Genomic DNA, 7271 nt, shown 5'->3' with positions numbered 1-7271 from the left:
GGTGGGGGTGGGGGGTAGTTGAAGCCTTCTGCTTCCAAAGTGATTTATGAGGTTGGGAATCCTAAGGGCCTGTTCTATTCTATGACTCGGAATCAACTCAATAGCCTGTTTAGATTTCCTAGCCTAGCTGGCGTTAGATGGATCCTGGCTGAAAGCAGAGTACCAGAGGAAGGTCTGTCTGTGTTTCACCAAGCGGCTATCCTTGAGAAGAATGACCCCTATAGGGTTTGGTATTGTTTAATAAATAAATAAATAAAATGTTTATACTGGCTAGGATTTTGAAACTCCATTTCAACACACTTTAGGCACGTGGCTAAAAGAGACTGCTCCTTCGAGAAAGGCATCATGCTTGGAAGGGTAGAGGGACAGCACAGGAGAGGAAGACTCCAGATGAGATGGATTGATACAGTAACTAGAGTGATGGTGTGTCAGAATTAGGGAGACTGGCTCAGGGCAGGGTACAGACCTGCTGTATGTAGGGTAGCTTTGGGTTGCAGGCGACTCGGCGGCATGTAACAACATCATACTGGTTTACTTACAAAACCTATAGCGTTTTTTAAAAGCATATTTTTACTCAACAGAGAACTACCAGATGGCTGGGTTTAGAAGGGGTCATGGTACTAGGGATAGTATAGCTAATGTTAAATGGATCTTGGCAGAAAGCAGAGAATACTAGAGGAATGTCTGTCTGTGTTTCAGTGACTACACAAAGGCATTTGACTGTGTGGATCACAACAAACTGTGGTTGACTCTGAGAAGAATGGGAATCCCAGAACATTTGATTGTGCTTATGAGAAACCTATACTTGAACCAAGAGGCAGTTGTCAGAACAGAGGAAGGAGATAATGAATGGCTCAAAATCGGGAAAGGGGTCCACCAGGGAGGTATTCTGTTTCCATACCTTTTCAATCTATATGCAGAACAGATCATCTGAGATGCTGGGTTGTACAAGGAGGAATGTGGCATCAGGATTGGAGGAAGATTCATCAACAGCCTACATTATGCAGATAATACAAGCGGCTTGCTGAAACTGAGGAGGACCTGAAGCACTTGCTGCAGAGGGTCAAGGACTGCACCCTTCAATATGGAATGAAGCTCAACAGCAAGAAAACAAAGATTCTCACCACTGCCCAATTGGCAGCATCATTATAGATGGCGAAGAGATTGAGATTGTTAACAGTTTTAGTTTGCTTGGTTCCACAATCAACATTCTTGGTACAAACAGCCAGGAAATCAAGAGACAGATTGTCTTGGGAAAGTCAGCTGTCAGGAACCTCTCCAGAATACTGAAAAGCAATGACGTCAGGCTGAAGACTAAGGCGAGCCTGATCCAGGCCATAGTCTTCGCAATTGCATGCTATGCCTCAGAGAGCTGGACAGTGACTAGGGACGATAGAGAATTGAGGCCTTTGAGCTGTGTGCTGGAGAAGAGGGTTGAATATACCGTGGACTGCTAGGAGAACAAACAGGTCTGTCCTGAAGAGGGTGAAGCCAGGCTGCTCCTTGGAGGCAAGGATTCTGAAGCTTCGTCTGACATACTTTGGGCATGTTACAAGAGGGACCAGTCCTTGGAGAGGGACGTCATGTTTGGGAGGGTGGAGGGATAGCACAAGAGAGGAAGACTCTCGATGAGAAGGATTGATTCAGTTATTGGGGTAATGGGAGTAGTTGTATCCGAGATGCCGAGATGGTGAGGTTGGAACAGGATAGAGCTGGGTTTAGGGCTGTTGTACATAGGGTCGCTATGAGTTGCAAGCAACTCAACGGCACATAACAACAACAATACTTTACTGGAGCAGGTAGTCAAATCCTTTACCTTCATCAAGTCTAGGCCCTCTTGTCACATGTAGGGGAACTGAGTCACAGAGAAATGGGCAACCCACAATTATACAATAGGTTAGGGTTCTCAAACACATGATCTTGGCAGGACTGGTAATGGGTTAGTTGGAAAGACAGATACATGGCTCCTAGTTCAGACCCTCCCTCGAGGCAGAGACCCCCAGACACAAAGGGCCTGTCACAGACAGTGTTCAGAGCATCAGCAGGTTGGGCGAGGAGAAGGAGTCCTCTGAAGACAGATGGCAGGGACACTAAGAGGACATTGGCCCTGTCCAGCTTCTCCTCCAGGTCTGCTTGCCCCCTCACTTCCTTTTGCCTCAAGCTGCAGCAGAGAACACAGACAAGGTGCCCAAAGGAAGAACCCCACAACCCCAGCAGGTGTAGCCAACAACCATCCCCATTTTAGAGATGAGTCAACCGAGCCTCAGAGAGAAGACCAGGCCAACTAGTGCCGCACAGCTGGTGCCCCTGAAGCCAAAGCTCGAGTTCCTGCCCCTCCCCCTATCCAAAGCAGAACTGAGACCCAACCCTGACGGGGTCCCCAGTCTCCCACTCCCGCTCCCTCCACACCCCCACGCTGCTTCAACAAAACCAGCTTCCCACCCCCTGACGTAAGCTCTTCTGTTGACACCAGCTGCCTCCTCGGCCCCCGCTGAGCCAAGCCGGGCCCGCACAGCCAGCCCGATGCACGTAATTTGGTGCCAATTAAGAATGAGTGGGAACCATCAGTGTATATAATTCCCAGCCTAGAAGCAGGCAGTGAGAAGTCAAGCTTCAGTAAGTGGAGCGCTTTCCACCAAAGCAGCCCCAGGTCCATCCTGCAAGTGAAAGCCATCCACCGCACAGTTCCAGGGTCCCTTTCAGAGTCCAAGCATCCTTGTAGAACAAGATATGGCCTTTGCTCTTGAGGAGCTTTTAGGAGCAGGCAGTGCACTGCTATCTTCCAGAGGTCCTGTAGTCAAGGCCTCAGTTTTCCCATCTGTAAAATGGTGCTTTACAGTCACCCAGAAGTGCATTAGTAGAAAGGTCTGACCATCTATGTCTCAGCACTGACCACTGCATGGAGCACAGTGTACTCTGACAGTCAGGAAAGCCTGGTCCCTGCCCTCATGGAGTACCCACCCCGTCGACAGGGACAGATGAGAGATCGTCCAAGTGGTTCCTGACTCATGACAAGGCTCCATTCTAAAGATTCCAATTTAAATCTGATGTTAAATCAAGCACCTCGGTTTATTTCTGTTTTCATTATTATTGCCTTTTAGTATCATACATAAAAACAAATAGACTTTTTATTTTTCTTTAGGGGTTGGCATGAGAATGATATCAGTGAACTGTGCGAGGCAACACTGGATGTGCAGTGCATATCGTTAATGAGGCTCCTTGGAGCAATCCCATTGGCTGTGATTCGTCGTGACTCTGTGCACGTGACAAGAAAGCCCTGCGCGATCCTGCGTCATCCTCATAAGCTCTGTTGTGCGTAAGCCCATTGCTGCACCATCTCATTGAGAGCCTTCCTCTTTAAACACATTGCCGCACACTTTTTTAAATTGATGACCATGCTTAGAAACACATTTTGCCGTCATTTGCGGCAACGTGTTAACAATATGTTGTTGTCATGCTCTATCAAGTCAGAATCGCTCATAGCTGACCCTCCAGGGAGTTTTCAGAGGCTGTAAATTGCATGACAGGAGACTGCCCCTCTGTCTCCCACAGAGCAGCTGGTGGATTCTAACTGCACACCTTGGAGCTGCCAGTGTAACCCCTTACCACTAAGCCACCAGAGCTCCCTTTTAACAATGTTGTTGTTGTGTACCGTAGGGTCAGAACTGACCATAGCTGACCTTCTGGAGGGTTTTCAGAGGCAGTTAATCACATGGGAGGAGATTGCCCATCCATCTCCCGCGGAGCAGCTGGTGGCTTTGAACTGCATGCCTTCAGGACTGCAGCGCAGCTTCTTGCCATTAGGCCAACAGAGCTCCCTCTTTTAAGACTAAGTCAGTCAAAAAGTTAATCATTGCTGTTGAGTCATCAGAACCGACTCATAGCCGACCTCCATCATAGCCTGTAGGGGTTGCACTAACCCAAAGGTTGCACTGTAGGGGTGAAGCTGATCAAGGCAGGAGCTCCCTGAATTAAAAGAATGTGATCTAAAGAATGTAATCAAGGCAAAAGAACACTCTGCCCTAAGTTTTGTATGTTAACAAGACCAAATAACAAAACCCACTCTGTTATGAATGTGTGTGTGTGTGTGTGTGTGTGTGTGTGTGTGTGTGTGTGTGTGTGAATCAACCCTGATTCTCCCTCTGACACTGCCTTCTGACAAAGATGTGGTTATGGAAACAAGGAAAATCAGTAAATAAGAAATTAAACAGTAAAAAAAAAAATCACAACATCATCTTGGAGCCCAGTTAATGTATTTTACTGCTTATGTAATAAAAAAGTCTCGATAAAAGCTGTAGGGATGTACAGGTCAGGAGGACACTCAACCATGAGTTCCTCTCCCCTTACCTCTTGACCACCTAAAGTCGAGCGGTTCATCCCATCACCCGGGACTTTGCTGCTGGCCGCAGAAATGCAGCCCTGCTCTTCTCTAGCGATTCAAGTCAACCAGCAGCTACGAGGGAGAAAGATGAGCACGCTCCACGTGTGGTTTACAGCCTTGGAAAATCGATAGAGGACCAGCTCTGAGTGGGTTCTAACTCGGCAACAGGGAGTAAGTGCCCTAGAAATCAGTTCATAAAAGCCCATCATTTCAGATGCTGATAAGCATTGTGAATATTAAGCAGCATGATAAGATCTCAAGAGACTTAAAAGGGTGGTCAGTAAATAATCTCGTCCATTTGCCTTGAGTCAACGCCCACTCACAGAGACCCCCACACGTGTCAGAGCAAAACTGCTCCACAAGGACTTCTGGGAGTAGGTCTCCAGGTCTTTCTTCTGAGGCACTTCTGGGGAGACTCAAACCACCTACCTTTTGGGTAGCAGTGGAGCATGTTAATCACTTGTGCCACTCAGGGACTCCCAATAAATAGTAGTTCCTCTTTTCATTACTGTCCTCAACAAAATTGATCCCCATAGTAACTATAATAATGGATTTGAGCATAGGAGAGATGGTAAAGGTGGCATAGGATTGGGAAAGGTTCAGATGTGTTGTTCACAGGCTTGCCATGAGTCTTAGCCAACTCGACGGCACTCACTGCAGCAACAGTGTATAGTTTGTCCAACTAGGTGTCAAAAGCCAAGCAAGTCTACTAGGCAGATAAGCACAAGGAACAAAAATTGGAAGAGAAAGAAGCAACATACACAAGGCGGGAAGGGTCTCAGGGGGTAACTTCTTGTAGCTGGTGCCACAAGCTGGACTGGGCTGCACAGGGTCCCTGATAAAGTCACAGAGTGAGGTTCTGGATGTGAAAGACTTGACATGCAGAGCTCGAGAACCTGACCATCACCTGTAAATGCCAAGGATCCAGCAAAGAGACCTCAAGCAAGGAATTAAAAGCTTGGCACTTTGGAGGGCAGGCTCTGACCATCTGGGAGGCCCACTCGGAGGCTGTGGCCTGAGCTGTTCAGGCTCTGGACCAGGGTGACTGTGAACAGGGACAGAGAGGGACTGTGAGAAGAGATGTTCAGGAGAGAAATGAGACAGGGCTTACTGACTGATGGCATGTGGGAGGCAAGCAAGGGCTTGGGGACTAAGAATAACGGCGTCTTCTCGCAGACTGTGTGGGGCACAGCCTGTCACTCAGGCAGCCAGGCCCCCTAATGAAAGTGTGTCTTGATGGAACACACCTGCTCTCCTGTGGTACCTGTCATTCTTCCACATCCCCCACATGCCCGACCTCCTTAGACCTTGGCCTTTGTGTATCCTGTTGTCCCTTCTACCTACAGGGCCCTTTGTGGACTAGTCTCTGTTTAAATAATGGCTCCACTGGAAACCCTTCCCTGGCTGCGCCCTTCTCCAAGTATCATCAGTATTTATTTAACCTACAGATATATTCATCCCTGACCCATGATGGGGCCTACAAACTGCCCAAAAGTAAGTAGAAGCCCTCATTGCTGGCTTCCCCGTGTCTGGTACAGTGCCAGCCCCACAAGTTTGCTGAATGAATGCGTTTGGGAAGGTGGGTCCACGCACCAGACCATGGAATCCAGGAGGAGAAGATGGTGATTCTCTCTGTGTGAACACATCCACAGGGGCACACAGGAAGCTGGAGGAAGGATTAGAAGCTCAGTGTAGTCTGCCAGGTCATCTGGCCTTTACTGTGCACCTCCTGGCCTCACCCACATCCTGCCTCCAAACAGCCTGGAAGAGATTCCTTTAGGTGCCTTGAATTGTGTCCTCCAAAAAGACAAGTATGCAACAGGAGCTCAGATGGCCTAGTGGTAAAGAGTTGTGCTGCCAACACAGAGGCACACTGTTCGAAACCACCAGATAGACAATGTTGGGGGGGAATGGGCAATCTCTTTCCATGTCATTTACTACCTCTGAAAACCTGTTAGAGTGTCAACTATGAGTCAGTTATGATTCAAGGGCACATAACAACAACGATATAATGTTAAAGGTATGCAATGATCCCCCAATATCTGATAAAAAAAAACAACAACGAAGTACTTGTAATAGGATTAAGGGTGGAATGCAGCACTCCTTAATCTTATCACAGCCCTTTGTAAGGAGAGTTTCCCTAGGATGTGGCCTATGACACCCTTTATCTCTGGAGAGCTAAAAGGAGAGGAAAGTGAGCCTAGAGAGAAAGGGGGACTCATCATTCCCAAGAAAGAATTGCCAGGAGTGGAGTGTCTCTTTGTGGATTTGAGTCTTTGTGCAAGGAAGCTCCTTGGCACTGGGGAAGGCCAGGGTACATGAAGGTCTCTGCAGAACATTGGATCTACAGATACTGAAGGACCTCCCTTCAGAACTGACAGGGAGGGGCCCTTTCCCTAGGGCAGGCACCCTAAATTTGGACTTCTAACTTAGTAAGCTATAAGAGAGCAAATTTCAATTTCTGTTTATTAAAGCCACACACTTGTGGTATCTCTGTCACAGCAGCACTAGGTCATTAATACAGCTGTTCTGGGGAAGGGAGCAGGCCAGAACTGGTATTTAGCACTGTCATCTCTCCCCTAGGGGTCTTCTGGAAGGGGAGCTGGTTGAGAATCCAGTTCCAGTAAAAATGAGGTTTGGGGTTACCTGTACAGTCATTTGCACGTGGAAAGACGTAGAATAAATCCTTCCTTCCTTCTTTCCTGTTCGTCTTCATCAGAAAAATGTGAATGGCCCCATTACCAGCAGCCCACCCATTGCCACTCTGGAGGGAGAAAGAAATGACATTCTCCCTTTACATTGGAAATACTTAAAAGTCCCAGGAATAGATTTATAGGAATATTTTAACCTTTTCTTTGATCCTTGAAATGTCATTGTTCTGTGGGCTGAA

This window comes from Elephantulus edwardii, unplaced genomic scaffold (genome assembly GCF_000299155.1).
Source record: "Elephantulus edwardii isolate Elephantulus edwardi_28Jun2011 unplaced genomic scaffold, EleEdw1.0 scaffold00189, whole genome shotgun sequence".
Classification (NCBI taxonomy): Eukaryota; Metazoa; Chordata; class Mammalia; order Macroscelidea; family Macroscelididae; genus Elephantulus; species Elephantulus edwardii.
Note: the sequence above shows the minus strand (reverse complement) of the source record.